The sequence below is a fragment of the Ictalurus punctatus genome, chromosome 17 (genome assembly GCF_001660625.3).
Source record: "Ictalurus punctatus breed USDA103 chromosome 17, Coco_2.0, whole genome shotgun sequence".
Lineage (NCBI taxonomy): Eukaryota > Metazoa > Chordata > Actinopteri > Siluriformes > Ictaluridae > Ictalurus > Ictalurus punctatus.
The window spans coordinates 22,258,116-22,271,723 of record NC_030432.2 but is presented as its reverse complement, the minus strand read 5'-3'; the positions used below and the strand labels follow the sequence as shown (position 1 = coordinate 22,271,723).

The 13,608-nt window shown below is 40.5% G+C and overlaps 1 protein-coding gene across 1 annotated transcript in view; it reads right to left on the bottom strand.

Moving 5' to 3' along the window:
- LOC108277442 (WSC domain-containing protein 1) overlaps nt 1-13,325 on the bottom strand; it is a 37,724-nt gene extending 24,399 nt beyond the window's left edge. The window contains exons 1-2 of the mRNA XM_017490200.3: nt 13,010-13,325; nt 11,909-11,965 (exon numbers count right to left, since the gene is read on the bottom strand). The gene's annotated coding sequence lies outside the window, so the exon portion shown is untranslated. The remainder of the gene's footprint in view (nt 1-11,908; nt 11,966-13,009) is intronic.
- Nucleotides 13,326-13,608: the final 283 nt, after the last annotated feature.

The window sequence follows — 13,608 nt, the reverse complement described above, 5'->3', positions numbered from 1 at the left end:
GCTGAGCTGACACCTCTACTCTTCTCCCATCTCCTTCTCTGTACCCTTATCTGACACAGATACAGCCCACTGGTGTTAACCCACCACAGCTAGATTGAGTCTCCATTACTCTGGAAGATTTCATCTAAAGATGGTGTTCATAGCACTACATAAAACCTACTTAAGCCCTTTCTGACAACGGACACAAACTTGTACGCCTTTTATAAAAGCTTTGGTTCTAACATCCTTCAACTGCTATATATATATACAATTAACATCGAAAATAAGTGACATCTTGACGTTATGAATAGTAATAAACAGGACCAATATCCATCCATCCATCCATCCATCTTCTATACCGCTTATCCTTCCTTCAGGGTCACGGGGGAACCTGGAGCCTATTCCAGGGAGCATCGGGCACAAGGCGGGGTACACCCTGGACAGGGTGCCAGTCCATCGCAGGGCACAATCACATACACACTCACACACCCATTCATACACTACGGACACTTTGGACACGCCAATCAGCCTACCATGCATGTCTTTGGACTGGGGGAGGAAACCGGAGTACCCGGAGGAAACCCCCGCAGCACAGGGAGAACATGCAAACTCCGCACACACAGGGTCACGGCGGGAATCGAACCCCCGACTCTGGAGGTGTGAGGTAAACGTACTAACCACTAAGCCACCGTGCGCCCCAGAACCAATATATACAGTATATTTTGTCATGGGTTTTATTCCTTACACGTCTTATAGTAAGGAATCATACACTCGGTGTCGATTCTAGCGTCAGACGACAGTGTCGTGTCATGGAGAATCAAGAGCTTTCATTGTTACCGCTACAAAACTGATCATTTTCCTATAACAGCATAACCTGGACATCGAACATCTCCAAAACGTTTGTTCTTGTTGTGAGAAGCTTTCCTTTATTTTCGGTGTAGTTTTATTCCCCCCATAAGAACATTGATTTGTTTAGCCTTTTGAGGTACCTAAGGATGGCTGTGTCGTCTGGTCAGTTTCAGACAGCATATGAGCGAGACCTGAGACAACATTTTTATATATTATATATTGAGAGTTTAAATGCATGTGGATTTGTGTTTTAATGTAAATCGTGTTTCAAAAAAAAAAAACCTAAATACGCCTTCAGACAAGCTCAATCTAATCAACCAGTTCATTCCAATGTTACATCATAGCAGCTATAAATAAACAGCCATTCTTTTTTTTTCTTACCAGCCCCTCTTTTCATGTAAACAAGACAAAAAAAATGTAGTTTCTCATGTTAACAAGTAACCTCCATCTGTCCTAAAGACTTTAAATTGGAAAATTCTAAGTCCCAGCTTTACCTCTACTATTACAAAGCTCTGAAACTGGAGACTCCTTCTCTGAAAGTAAAAAAAAAAAAAAAAGCACCATATCAGCAATTATACAATATACGCTTTTTAATCTGTTTATGTCGAGCATCCACCATACAAATAAAAAATAATAACTTAGAAGAATTGTGCATTAATATACGCTACGCTACCGGCAGAGCTTCTGACCAATCAGAATCCAGAATTCAACAGCACTATGGTTTAATCATAAGTACGAAGCTGGATGTACTGTAACTGTTAAAACCCTTACGGTATAACAGTGTCCAGAGCTCACTTTAATATTAAGTAACTCTGAAATACTAGCAGTACACCGAGCTACAAAGTCATTTGTCATGACAATAGAATGCGAGACAGTGTCATAACACCCTTATGACAGTGACATAACAACCTCATGTGTAGAAAAAGAAAAAAAAAAGTTATTCGACTTGTGTTAGGTGTGCTTGACATCAAATCTGACAAATACTCATTAAAAAAAAAAAAAAACGTTTGCTGGAATTATCCTTTATAAATGTTCATGAGGGTTCATATCAGTTCTTACGAAGGGTTTATGTAGGTGTCATAGGACTATGAACATTGCTTGTAAACGAAGTGTTTGCCGTTATTTTCTTCCGTCTCTTACAAAAGCACATCCTATAAGCTGAATATTACGTCATTAAGGAATGAAATGAACAAAAGCATTTTCGATCGTATTTATAATGCATTGTATACTCGAGCCTGACCCGAGCACGGACAGACTTTGAGAAAGCGATTTTGTCAGATAGCATTTTTCATTTCAGAAACGTCCTTACGCAGCATTTCCCGCTACTTAATCAGCCCATTATTTCCACTCTAAAGAAAAACGCTGATATGCGCTTATAAGCTTGAAAAACAAACGGTGTAAAGAGGCTAATTGAAGTTTCCGGGCGGGCCGTCTCCTGGCGCCCTGCACTCCTGCCAATCGCTGAGCTTTGCACAACTCACTTAGTCCGTTTCATTTGAAATCCATCTGCCGAGACCTCGGCGGAGGTAAACACTAACCACGTCCTACGATGATTAATTTTCAGTGCTAACAGAATAATCAGCCGACTGTCTATGAATATGAATGTGGGCTCAGTCTGGAGCGCAGGATGTAGAATCAAAGCATTCGAGTTCACACAAGACGGCTGGGAATATCGTTCCTCCGACATTCCACGGCTCTGTGGAAACTACCGCCGTTCATCATCCGAGCGTTTGGTTGTCCCTTGAATTGAATTGAAAAGAAAAGTCCATTGAAACACATTCAATATGTTCGGATCGAACGTTTGGGAAGTTTTTGTTGTGTATTTTCATAATACCATCATTTTCATAATTCCTTCCCGCTGCCCTGACGTCACAGGTGGACATTGTTATTGTTAGTGCAGGTGTAATGGCGTTTAATAAAAGAACATCTCACCTTTCACAAATCTTACACAGGATGATAATGAGATAATGCTCAGGTTTGGCAATTATCTCCGGAAAAAAAAAAAAAAAAAAAACAGCACGAGCTTCTTTTTTCACTCACAATTTTCCATATGAATGAAAAAATCCAGAAGGTCCCAGAATGCAATGCAGCTATACGGTGCAGTTTCAGCTAGTTGGCGGTCTACGAAATGACTAGCATGAGAACGCTGTCACGGTATTGGCATGACTTCTGTCTGTACAGATAAAGAGGTTAGAGCTGTACTGACTAAAGTACTAGTAAAGCCCCGCTGCATCACTCTCTTTGCGTAGAGCTGAAGCAAGGGCTAAATCCTACTGCACCAATATGAGCAGGTCGTTGAACTGTTCACTAAAGAAAGTCAACTCGGAAATTTCATTACAAAGTAAATCTTTATTCATTTATATATAAAGACTTTGATGATCACATGTCAATTCTAAAGATTAATATGCAAGTCGTTCAGGGTGGGTCTTTCGAATTTTTTTTTTTCGATTTTATTTTAAGACACTGATTGAAAATCTTCCCCGGGCAGATTTCGCATCCCCACAAACGCTGCTTAAAAAGGCAGTTCCGCCTGTTTAATCCCCTGCTTTTGTCCCTGTAACCTCTTGTCCCCTGTTCTGGACCCAGCTTTGGCGAGTGGCCCAGATCCGCATAAAGGCTGAGGATGCAGCGGCGGGCGTTTTTGCCGGCACCAGGGGAAACCATCGCTGAGCTCCTGATGAGAATGTCAATCAGCTCGGCGCCTCATTATTCCACAGCCGGTGCACAGTGAGTGACTGGTGGATTTCGTTCGGTCGGAAGCATTCTGTAGCTCCTGATTACTCAATTCGTTCAATAATAAAGACAGGAACAGCCTGCATCCGGTAAAAATGGCAGCTTTCACTTTTTCTTTTTTTTTTTCTACATCAGTTTGAACACCCTATAAGCTGATAATTACAGAATGAATTAAGGAATGAGACTTGTCACATGCTGTTATAGTAAAATAAACCATGACGGGGTGGTGTGATGAAGCAGATTTACTGTTACCACACCAGATTTGATTATTTTACTATAACAGCAAGTCCCAAAAAGTTACACTTAATTTTTTTTTTTATCTGTTTATAGTTACATTTAATGTTGTGCATGAAAACATCCATGAAACAAGATGCTATGAACATTATTGTTCTCTAACCAGCCTCTCCTTTTTTTCCTCTCTTGAAGTTAAACAACTGAAAATACTGGAAATAATTTCCTTTTTGGCAGAGAATCCTTAGATGAGTCAGGCTGATTTGATGTTTACTGTGATTCTGTTGGTTACTGATGTCACGGTTATCAACCTGTTTTTTTTTTTGTTGTTGTTGTCTTTTAATTATTATTAAGAGGTCCGTCCATGTACATAAATAATTCATTCACAGGTTCGAAGGTTGTAAAGCAAGAGATTGACTGTTTTTCACAATATTGCAAGTAGTTTTGATTGAACCCTTTACTGTATGCTATTGCTACATGGCAGCATGCCTGTTTATCTGGATTTGTATTCACTGATTGGCCTTTAGAGAGCAGGTGGGCGAAATTCGTATCTCTAATTAGAATATAACTCATATTTGCGGTGGGAGAGTCATTTTCAATGAAAGTAAGCGTTGATCAGTTTGAAAATCTTTCAAATAAAAGTCATTAAATGTTCATTAGGCCTACTCCTATTGTTATACAGCAATGTATCATAAACTCCCACTAAAACAAATAAATAAAATACATTTTAAGTCTTAAAAAACGCAATATAAATACCCCCCCCCCCCCCATGCGATTATCATAATGTGTAATTCAACGCCGTAACGATATTTTGTTCGTTTAAAAAAACAAACAAACAAACAAATCAGACCAGTGTGTGTGTGTTCTCTCAATAAATAAATAATGTTGGAATACAGATTTATGCAATATGCAAATTCAAACACATCTACTGATCTATAGGCTCAGGCGTATATTCGATACATTTTAGTTTCTATTTATATTTTATATATTTAAAAAAAAAAAAAAAAATCCTTATATTGATTTTCAACAGGTTCACTTTCATCCTGATAGAAGGACAGGAAAAAAAAGTAAGCCGATTAGGGTGTGGTACCTGGCTTTAAAGCTTTAATACCATACGCCGATCTGTCGCTCAACGGCTTTGAAAACCCACTCAGGTTTAAAACTCAGTGTTCCGTTTCAGACAGCTTCTCTATATACGGCCGCATAGATCCAGGTGTTTGGGAGTCGATGACTGTGCGGAATTATAAATGAGCCTCTTCCACACACAGACCCATTTCTTTCAAAATGAGCCATAGGGTTTGTAGTGATGTTAATTAAATGATGGCCTACATTAGAAAGTTGCTTATTTCATTTGATGTTATCATTACGTAAACGTCCTGGATGCATCCTTCATTACAGCTCGATCATCTCTCTAAATAACTGCATTATAAATGCAATGTTTTGGGGGTGTTTTTGTATTTAATACAGTATTTTTTAGTTTACTGGATAAATGATAGTGCTGCCGCTTCACAGCTCCAGGGTCCTGGGTTCGATCCCGAGCTCGGATTGCTTGTGGGTTCGTCAGGGTTCTCTGGTTTCCTCCCACATCCCAAAAACATGCCAGTAGTTGGAGTAGTTTTTAATTCATGCCTCACACAAAGTGTTTCCGGGGTAGAATCCACTGTGGGCCCGGCCAAGATGGTGGATGGATGAATGACGTCTTTTTTGACACTTTTCAGTTGCGTTTACGTTATCTTGAGTAGATTTCCTTACAGAAATCTCCACCACAAACATAACCAACAATAACTTAAAACTTCCCGCCGTCGTCATGATCGTCCTCATGGGCTGCGGCTCAACTCGAAAAACTTTGACCTTACATTCAAAAGTATTTCCTGATCTAGAAAATCCAGAAAAGTGGTACACAAAACAGAGATTTCGGTTGGTTTGAACGTGACACGAGACGTTTTTTTTTCTAAATTCCAACTCATTTAGACACAATGCTAGCGTGATTAGCGGAATTTAGATGGCCGGGGAAATTTGTCCAACAGTTCAATGAAACTAAAGTATTTCATCACCTTATTTATAAATCAAGCATAACTCTCCTCATGTGGGGTCGTGACCCCTAGTCTGGGAACCCCTGGTCTAAGAATAGGCCACGCCCTAAGCCACCAGCAGGTATCTAGTTACCTAATTGAATCAGTGCTAACTTCATCACATCATGATTATAGTATATCGGTTATAGCGTCTCTGCTGTCATGCAATATGCTATATCATATAGTAAAAGCGAGATAATGACTGTGTGTACAAGATGCGATATCGAAGTCATGAAATGACAACGTGTGCACGTTTTATTTCTACATATTGATTTGTCGAACAAATAAAATAATGCCAGCGCTTTCGTTAATTTGATGCGCTCCCCTCCAACTACATCATTCCCACGGCTTGAAGGAGAAACTGACCGAGCACTCATCTACTACAATTACAGCTCACTTTCAGTGTTGTTTATAATTTTATCTATAAAAATTCACTGCTCAATACAAGCAGGGTCTTCGGTTAATACGCTGCCTCGTCCGGTGTCGTCTCTCGCAAACTATTACACGTCTGGACGACTAGACAAGGACGAACTGCACCTCCTAAATGCGTATTATTGAAGAGCTCAGCATCAGGTCCAGCATGTCTTTTATCCCCATATTGTTTTTCTTCAACATTGTATAGAAATTCCCCTGGAAATCTTAAACAATGAGCGCTTTCTCTGCTCCACTTTGCATGTCGCCATGGGGAAAAACAGACATATGAGAGGTGACCCACTGCTCCGAGGCCGTGCGGTAACCCCAATCTGTCTCCTTTATCTCGGAAAATTGGCCTCGATTGTTATTTAAACAAGAGATTCCCGAGTAAAACCAGCAGACTGAATGTGCCGTATCTTTACGTTTATTTGTTTGCTACAGGCTTTAATTAAAAACCTATTTGACGCAAGTGCAGTCTGAGCATTCGACTGTAAAACTAATAGCACGAAATATAGAAGGGAAGAAAGGGAACACCAGCGCAATACCGTACCATGACTTTCCTAGCAAGAAATAGACAAAACAATAAATCATTACAGTCGGGGTTTATATGCAAGTTTTTGGTCCTGAACTTGTTATTTGTTTTTACTAACAGGCAGAAATGGGATCAAATCATCGTTTCACACGTCTTGGCATTCAAGTCCCAACTCAAGACTGATAATTCCAAGTCCTTAAATTTATGTTTCAAGTCCTAAATTAATCATAATATGTTCTTTATCAATTTTATGGCCAAAGTAATAATTAGTATAGCACATTTACAGAAATCACTGTTCATCACTTTCTAGACGAACTTTATAACTCAATGGAAATATACTGATATTTGAGAGACACGTAAGTTTGGCTTTAAAAACTCTATTTCTGTTGAATTTCTCATGAGATGTGGTGCAGACTATTCTCCCCAAGTGTACATCTGTCTGAATTCCATTTGGCTCAGTTTTGGGATTTGCTTTGTCCGACTTCAAATGGCGAAAGAAGTTGCCTGATATTCTTGAACCCTTTCGTTGTTGCAAACGACATAGTGTTCCTAGGCGAAGGCTACTCTCTTTGGGAGCATGGCAACCACAAACGAGTTCATGATAGTCAGCCTATGAACAAAAGAGACTGCATTATGCTGCAGAGAAACCGGTATCTCGTCTTCACCAGGTCGGCAGTCTGATCTTCCATGTCCCCACTGCAACCGTCAATCCTGGGCTCGGATCGGACTAATCAGCCATCTCCGAACCCACTCCCACTTAAACTGATGAAACTGTGCGGTGCTCATCGACTTGGATGGACGAACAAGGGGAGGGCGGTCTGGCTGTTCGAACGTTGACCTTGGAAATGAAGATTGATGCTGATTTGCTGACAATGAGTTGTTTGTTGTGGAAAAAGAGTAGTTGATTCACTGCACACGTTTAAATGTATAACAAACAGATTCACTGTAAAGTTACTGATAGATTTTATATGACGTTCTCATTTCGGTGCCTTCGATATTTTGAGGTTTCTGTACCGCAGTGAGCCGTTTTCCATCTTTAGGTCTACATTCAGAGTGAAGTGTACAGCTGTTTATGTGCAGAGGAGTAAACACAGCCCTCACACCTGACCCGTGTCAAGTGCGCTCCACTTCACCGGGCCAAAGCATTTACGAGCCCTTTAAGGCACAGCGAGAGGCGGCCAATTGTCCAATTTTTGGACTGAGCTGCATTAGGTTATTTATGTTTCGTGTTGCTTGAGCCGCATTTGCATTTTTCAGATTTACTGCGTGGCCGTAAACAAGCCACGGCAACTAAAATCCGCTCGATAAACTCCTGCTAAAACGACGGCAAACACCATCGCTTTATCGCGCTATATTATTCGAACGGGGGAGTCTGTGCAAAGCTGCGAGAAGAAGTGAGGCGGAGGCAATGCAGGATTATGTGAGAGATCTACAAACACACCTGCAGAAGGACTGCACCCGCACACGCAAATGAGTGTGTGAGTAGATACGATTATAATGCAATTGCAGTGCATACTCGGTGGAAATTTTCAACATCTGCTTGCTTAGCTCTTAGTGTGAAAAACAGTCCGCAAAAGAAAAGGCCGGATGTGTTCAGAGTTTTAGAGGAGACCGTTTTCGACCACTACAACGACATTGACTACGTTCACATGGATGGCAGTAATCTAATCATTGACCTTATTCTGAATAAGACAATATTCTGATTAAGGTGTTTACATGAGTGGCTTTTAGAATACGCCTTTCATGTTCAGGTTTTACATGCTATAGAACACAGATCGATTAACGGCACACGTCATTACGTCCCCACGCCAACGCCGTCCGACGTCCCTCCAGAACTTCACGTATCGACATACAGTTGGTCTTCGTTATGGGACCGTATACAGTTTTTGGTGTTTCATTTTTAATTTTACGAACGCTTCAAGTGCGGTTAATCATTACTCATGCTATACGTGCAAATAGACGACTGCTTGAAGCTGCGTCCCAAACCACGTACTTACCTACTACTGTATATACTAACTGAAATGCACGTATTCGCCTACTATATAGCGGGTAAGTACGCGGTTTGGGACGCAGCCGTGCTCTCTCGTTTGCCGTCAAACGGGTGAGGGCTGCCGTGTGTGTACGTGTCCTGTCACAGAATGCGGTGAAAACTCCCACACGACGTTAATAGTGCGATTAAGGTGTGTACACGTCTGTAACGCACGTCGATAACGCGACTAAAACAGGAATACTCCACACGTCATAATTCCATCTGTGTTTACTTCGAGTACGACTTTAATCGGATTAAGGTCATCGATAATCTCTGTTTACATGCTAGTTTCTTAATCAGAGTATCGTCTTAATCGGGTTCATATCGGATTATCGTTGTCCGTGTAAACGTACTGATTGTGACAGATTGGAGACTCTCTCATTATTTATTAAATCAAAATCGGTGGAGCTTTTTGTGCTTGTCTGTTAGTAATATAGACACCAATTCTAGAGTATATCTAGAAGAGAGAAAAAAAAAAACAACGAAAAAAAAAGACATTTTGTAGGTTCTAATTTTATTCTCCGTCACTTCTGGTCTTGTGTTTAAATGTTCTCAAGCCTTGGGGGCGTGTCTTGGTCTAACAGTAGCTGCTTGTTAACAGTAAGCATGGTCAGTGTGCCTTTAGCTGTGTCTTCCTGGTATACGATTCCCTTTTCTAAACGTCTGGAGTTTATTCCTTTGGAAGACGGTGGTGCGTGTGCGAGTTGGCGCAGGAGTGTTTTACCAACTTGGGGCTGTACAGTGCCAGAACATCACTACCCCAGCATCTCATCGTCCTAGTTAAACGGGACAGGCGTGGGTGAAGGCGGCAGTGAGAAATCCTCCACAGCTGAGTCAAGGCTCTCGTTTTAACTCCCCGCCATTCTCCAACGTTTAGCTAGTTCACCTGTCGGGTTTGTTTAGATTGGGCAGTGGTGTGAAGTGGCGTGGCGTATCGCAAACGCTACTGGCTGTTATTCCAATCAGTCAAGCACTCCAGCACGTCGTTACTCTGTCAACATACAGAATCAAATCACGGCTCTAGAGCCATTTCATAGGGACGTTTACTGCCAGGCATCGTAAAGCAAAATGATCCTTATGAAAAGTTTTACTGGTGCGACAGAAGGAATCAACGCGCTTTCCGGAACACCGAATGCAGACTAATCAAAGTGCCAGACATGAGCGTTATTTTCACGAAGAAGTCAAAGAAAGAGAGAGAAATGTATTCCAATAACTGGGTTTGATTTTTGGATTTTCTTCAATGCCCTTTATTAGACACTTGTTAAGAAATAAACTTCTTCTGGAATGAAAGTTCCGAATTTTAACGATCCACTAGATTCACTTCCTGGGATGGTTTTTATTTCTTTAATCGTAGCTACACAATCTGTACACAATCCCGTGTTCCCTGCCTGATCTGCACTCGTTCTAATACGTTATGGTTTCCATAGTAACACCTTATGCAAGGATTTGCATGACGGTGGACGCTCTACAGAAATTGATTAAAAGTCAAATTTGTAGTTGTCGATATGGTATAAGGAGATGCTTATTCAACATTTATGGAAGGAAGGAGTCTCCAATGTCAGAGCTTGTTTTGTTTTGTTTTTCCAACATGACACAGTCGTCATCTCTGCAACATGAAAAACCGCATTTCTGATGTCTTATTAAGTCGTATTTACGTCAAAAACGAGAGAGAAAAAAAAAACAGAGGCTGGTAGCTAAGGAAATTACTTAATATTTATTTACACGATAACGTAAGTGATAGCTTCATTTCTTCACAGCATTAAATGGATAACAGTCGTTCTTTAATGAATAAAAAATCACTCGCGTTGGCAGATTGCGGTGGTGTCAGAGGAATAAAACACTTTGGGATGTTCTGTTATTGGAAAACAGCTTTAGTGTGGTAACAGTAAGTCTTCATCACACCACCTTGTCGTTGATTCGTTCCCTAAAACAGCACAGCTCCAAGATTTTAACTTGAAAGTAGGAAGTTTTTTTCCTTATTATTGCATTTTGTCGATTAGGTTCAAGGCAATTTTGAGTTGGGAAACAGCGTTCTCTCGGATAATGTCGCACCGAATAGTGTTCTCTGTAGCTGACAAATGGTTTTAAAGTGTAAAAGTGATCTACGCAGGTGAATTATTTGAGATCTGCAGATGTGGGTGTGATGAGATTGAACGAAACCAGTCCAGTGACTCCGTCCCTGATATTAGCAAGACATCTTCATCGTGGCAAGTATGTAGCGCACATTACACTATAATAAACAGTAGGGGAAAATTTTTTTACGAGTAAATATCTATGATAGAAATTCAACCTGAATTATTTACTTATTCTCTATATAGTAACTTTAGGCTTAATCGCTGCTTTCCTGCTGTCATTTCTTCTCATGGAGTCGGGGTGTGTAAGGGCAACTGTAACCAATCACTCGTGATTAACACCGTAGGGTCCGGAGTTTAAAAGTGACTCATCAACACTTCCATGAACACTTTTCAGAGAAAGAGCATTCACACAAATCACAGTATATTCACATAAACCTTTTCCTGTGCATAGCTCTTAATTAAAATCTATATTTACACACACAGCTGCATGCGCAGCTGTCCTTCTAAATTGAGTAAACCTTCACGTCCAGTCGTAGTGATAAAACTCATGCACACATGCGCACACAAACAGAGTAGAGAGCAGGGTTAACACACTGATATCCATCCATCCATCCATCCATTTTCTGTACTGCTTATCCTACACAGGGTCACAGGGGAGCATGGAGTCTATCCCAGGGAACTCGGGGCACAAGGCAGGGGACATCCTGGACGGGGTGCCAACCCATCACAGGGCACAATCACACACATTACAGACAATCTGGAAATGCCAATCAGCCTGCAGAACATGTCTTTGGACTGGGGGGAGGAAACCGGTGTACCCGGAGGAAACAATATGATATGTGCTCCTTTAAAGTGAAATGCACATGACCTTCTGCTGCAGCTTCACTCTGAACGTGAATAAAGAGCCTGAGCTTTTCACTCCAACTTCCTGCGTTCACTTATTATCACATACATGCTGTATTACACACCGTCATGAAGCCTTAAATACACTCACGTCATTCACTCAGTCACCTTCCTCGACCGCTGACCTCCGACCTCTTACCATCAAACACTGAAACACACAAGCACATTCATTACTGAATTAATATTCACATTTAAATAGATAGATAGAGAGATAGATAGATAGATAGATAGATAGATAGATAGATAGATAGAGATAGATAGAGATAGAGAGATAGATAGAATCAAAAGTAAATCCGTAAATATGATAGACTGATAGATAATAGATAGATACATGAATGAATAAATAAATAAATAATGATAGATAGATAGATAGATAGATAGATAGATAGATAGATAGATAGATAAAATCAAAAGTAAATCAGTAAACATTTAGACAGATTGAAAGTCAAATAAAAATAGATAAACAAACAAACAAGCAAACAAACTTCAGACAGACAGACAGACAGACAGACAGACAGATAGACAGATAGATAGATAGATAGATAGATAGATAGATAGAGTTTTGATATGTTGCTGTGTTTAACACATCTAGTTCCTGACAGACTATTTAATCTCTGTCTATAATCAACTATAAAATAAACACTCTTGTATTATTTATACAAGATCTGCTTTTACAGGAAAACACAAACAATATCATTATATTCCTGTTCTACCATTATAATCCCATTATAATCCCATTATAATCCCATTACACTCCCATTTCATTTCATTACTTACTTGCTTGTCAGTTTAGATTTAATGAGTTAGAAATGGTCAAATTATGGGTTAAAATAAAAATAACCACACACACACACACACACACACACACACACACACACACACAAAGGTGTCATGTCTGTGTCTGATCATCACCTGTTTGCATCTACAGTCACAGTAAATCCCTTCTGACCCTGCTGTTCCATATTATATTATATATATATACAAACTTTAATCATAACTCAGGGGTAAAGTCTGTAAGAATAATGATGACAGAAGTTTAATATTATTGCTAATCATCATCATCATCATCATCATCATCATCATCATCATCATTTTCCCTTATCATAAATTTTGGACAGGACAATAAATCCAGATGTGAAGGTTTATATTAAATCAGACAGTAATCAGAAGTGCTTTAGATTAGATGTCTTACCTCCTTGTCACGGTGAAGTGTGTGTGTGTGTGTGTGTGTGTGTGTGTGTGTGTGTGTGTGTTAGGGATCAGAGTTCCTCCACACTCCCGGTTCTCGGTGTTTGTGCGTGTCTCTGCTCCGCATCTCGGTCCCTCGCCGCCTCTGTTTCTTCTCTCTGTGTGACGCACTTCATTCAGTCACACCGATAATCCGTCTCCAGACTTAGTGTGTGTGTGACTGAGGAGCACCGGACAAGCAGAAGTGGGTCTGAGCGCCGCAGCGCGTGCGCTTCCCTCCGCCGTGTCTGTCGCTCGCGCACAGAAAAGCGCAGCACCGACCTACGAGCGGCAGAGTTTAAGGCGGAGAGCGCAGCCGCACTGCGCATGCGCGGATTCATTTTCTTCTCTTTCTCTCTCTCTCTCTTTCTCTCTCTCACACACACACATACACACAATACTTTGTACTTCAGTGTCTTTATTCTGCTGATGTTTATTTTGACCTCTGTAATATCATTTTCTCTGTCATGTTTATATGCTGTTTACACATTTATATTTTGTCGCTATAGCTTATTTTGTAGCTTCATGGGGAAAAACTTCGTTCTCTGATCATCTGACTCACTG